The following is a 3,810-nucleotide window of genomic DNA, read 5'->3' on the forward strand; positions in this document are numbered from 1 at the left end:
ATGAGGCAGAAATCCAGGGCTCTCCGGGACTTGGCCCAGGCAGCCCCTTGCAGGCTCAAGGCTCAGGAGACCTGATTTCTAGGCCCAGCCCCACCTCCAGCTCCTAAGACCTTGGCTAAGTCACTTCCTCTTTCTGGGACTCTTTTCCCTTGTCAAATTAGGGGATTGGATTAGATCCAAGAGTGGAATCCTTTTTCAAATAAAATCTTAAGCAGACTCTCAATTTACCGGACATATAAAAGTGTGGGCTCTGAGTGTCCATGTCCTCAGTGACCCCTGCACAATTTGACACCTGGCCTCTCGGCAGGTCACAGCTTCGCCAGAGATATCCTCAAAGCCTCTCCTGCTCGCACCTCACCTCCAATTCATCAGCAGATCCTGCGGCTCCGGCTTCTTCCCTCACTGCCCAGCCGCCCAGCCCACAGCCCTCTCTCCTGCCTACAGAAGAGCTTCCTTCCCTGCAGTTTCCCTGACTCTGTTCCCCCTACAGTCTGTCTGCAATAAGGCCCATCTGTGCAAACCCCACCTGTGGCCCCCAGCACTCTGCAAAGCCATTACCCCACCAGACCACCTTCTGTCCTCATATCCACACTCCAGGTTCCCGGGCCTCGAGGTTCCCGACATGCCAGCAGCATCCCCCAGGGACTTGCCTTACTCTCCCACTTCCCCCGGGGCCTCTCCCAAATGCCACCTCCTTGGAGTAGCCTTCCCGGACCACCTGCTCCAGAACAGCCCCTCTGGGGTCCCCACACCCCTTAGCCTGATTTTCTGTTTCTTCTGAGAACATCAGCTGCAAGCAGGCAGGGGCTTGCTTTAATGCTGCCCCCCTCCTCCCAATGCAGACACTATTTGTCGAACAGAAGGAGAAAAAGTATATGCACTGAGGATACTGGGCAGCCTGTCTGCCTTTTCTTTCTCCCCGGCTGACATTTTCAACAAGAAGTAGACAGAGCTTAGCTGCCAAGATCCTCACACTCCTCTTCCAGGGGGCTGACACCCAAGTGACACCATCCTAGCTCCCAGGGGGATGAGGGTAGCAGGCATTCCCCTGGCTGTCTGAACGTCATCTCCGGCCAGTGAGAAGGAGGCGGCTTTTGGAAGCCAAGCGGAAAGAAGAATCCTCAGCCTAGGACTCAGATCTCAGCCCTGAGTGGTCAGCAGGGTCTGGGGGTGGCCTGGGGGTGAGGAGTCGTAAATGACTACTCCTCGTCATCTTTGGGCTGGAACACAGGTGGAGGTGCAGCCCAGGGAACAGGGGATGTGTGGGGGTGCACCTGAGAACTGCCTCATAGGACTGGAGAGTCAAGAAGGATGGGGCTCCCGAGGGGAGAACAGGGTCTCATATGGTAGCAGTTAGTGGGAGGCAGACCGCGACTCAAGTTCAGGAATTCCTTTCTTAGGTATGTGCCTGTTAGAAGGACTGCCACAGTGGTGGCAAGTTCCCTGTCCCGGGAGGTATGCAAGTACCTTCCAGGAATGTTGTCAAAGGGATTCCTGTACCAGGCCCAAGGTTCAGTGAGATACTATTTAGGAACCCTTCCAACACAAAAGGTCCTCTTAAATAAAGTGTTTTTAGCTACAAACCAATATTCCTTAGAATGTGCCCTCACTGTTCTAAGCAGGCCTGAGCTGGTGTGTTAACCCTCAGCTGCCCGTAGGCAGCTGCTTAAATAGTAACTCATTCAAACCTCATAGCAATCCTATGAAGCGGGTGTTATTATTATCCCCAATTTATAAATGAGGCAAAGGCCAGGTCTCTTGTCCAAGGCTAAACAGCTAGTAAACAGAGATAACTACTATTATCAAAAATAACTATTAAGAGTTTATAGGCAAATGTGCAAAACTTTTTTTTTTTAAGATTTATTTATTTTTAGAGAGAGAGCAAGAGAATGCACAAGCAGGGGGAGGAGCGAAGGGAAAGAATCTCAAGCAGACTCCCCACTCAGCGGGGAGCCCCAGGCAGGGCTGATCCAGGGCTCCGTCCTGGGACCCTGAGATCAGGACCTGGGCCAAAATCAAGAAGCAGATGCTCAACCGAATGAGCCACCCAGGCGCTCCAATGTGCAAAACTCTTTATGCATGATCTCATTGAATCCTTAAAACGACTGTGTGAGGGCAGTTACTATTACTCATCTTCATTTTATAGATAAGTAAACTGAGGCACCGAGAGCTTAAGTAACTGATCCAGTAGTGAACAAAGAAAGGCAAGAGGAAGTGGGCGAGGCAAGGTCATTCCTGGGGGGTGGGGGGTGGGGAAAGGGAAGCTGGAGAGGTCAGGACCCTGGCCCCCCACCTCCCCTTCCTCCCTGGGAAACTCCTCCTAGCTCCTCCCTGCAATACTGGATGTGGTAGACACTTGCCCCTAAGGGGCCCCTTCCCCAACATAATTTCCAATTCTTCCCACCGGATGACATTTGTCTTTGCAGAGGTCACTTCCAAGGGAAAGCATCCAGGCAGAATTTCCGGGGAGGGGCAGCGATGGGAGAAGAGGGAGGAGGGAGGCATTCAGATGCAGCAGAGTTTAAGGGCCCTCCATGCCACCCCTCCCACCAGAGTGCGAACCGGTCACCTCCAGCTGTCCCCCAATCCAGGACTGCACAAGATCAGCCCATTCCTCTTGCTTTACAGAGTAGAGAACTGAGGCCCTGGGAGCTGAGGTCATGAAGCTAGGCCAGGCAGCAGCTGGGTGTCCATCGCAGAAGTAGGCCCGGGATTTTTAGACCAAAAAGCCAGGAATGGCAGCCCTGGGGGTGGGGGTGGGGGCGCCCATAAACCTCGGCACCCAGAAGGTTCTAAGAGGCTTTCCCAAGAATCTGCCTCCGGAATTGGAGTCTCTTCAACCCCCTAAAGTTTCCCCGGGAGGCCCGCCGGGCTGGGCAGGGCAGGGCGAGGGAACCTTCTCCCCAGACCGCAGCCCTTAGCAACGTCCAGAAGCAGCTTCGGGTTCTTAGGTGGAGGAGGGGGACCTAAAACGAGGCACCAGAGACCCCTCCTGAAAGCCAGTTCCCAAACTTCCCAAAAAGTTCAGCTTCACGCACGCCAAGCTGTGCGCCCTCTCCCCGGGATCCCGCAGAGCCCCGCGCAGCCCGTGCGCCCTGGACCCTCCCCAAGCACCAGGCTCGACAAAGGCCGGTCCAAAGATCACCGTCCCCGGACCCGCCTGAGGGACAGGGGAGGGGATCCCGGTGGGTCCGCGGTCTAGGCGGACCGGTCAGCTGCCTGGCGGCGAGCGCCCGAAGTTACGGGGACCCCGGCCCCCAGCCCACGCCCGGCTGGGCTTCAGCGTCCCAGGACGCGCGCGGGGGCGCAGGCGGAGCGGCGGGTGCGGGAGGCCGACGGGATCCGGACCCCAAGCGATCGCTTCTGCAGTTCAGGCGGGACAGGAGACCGGGAAAGGGGCCATGTCCACGCAGTCCCTCCGCCCCGGCTCTGACAGGTAGAGACGCCCTTCCAGCACCCGCCGGCCTGGCCGCCTAGCCGCCGAGCGTGCCGGCTGTCTTTTCCAGGGAGCAGTGACGTCTGGGCTTCAAAGTTTAGCCAAGTCCCCGGGTCCTGCAGCCACCAGCGCGGCCCCGGTCCGCGCAGAACGGGAGTCCGGCCTTGGGGAGGCGCTCGGTCTCACCCGACGCCCCGAGGCCGGGTTGGCCGGGGGGCCGCTCCCGGAGCTCCGAGCACTCCCGGGGGCTGGGAAGCGGAGGGGCGCCCGCCCCGGACTTACCCCGCGGGGTCCCCGCGCGCGGGCGCCCCGGCCCGTCGGATCATGCCGCCGGCAGCTCCGGGACGGTGGACGCAGGGGCTCAGGCGCCAGGC

Source organism: Neomonachus schauinslandi, chromosome 9 (assembly GCF_002201575.2).
Source record: "Neomonachus schauinslandi chromosome 9, ASM220157v2, whole genome shotgun sequence".
In the NCBI taxonomy this organism is placed as follows: Eukaryota; Metazoa; Chordata; class Mammalia; order Carnivora; family Phocidae; genus Neomonachus; species Neomonachus schauinslandi.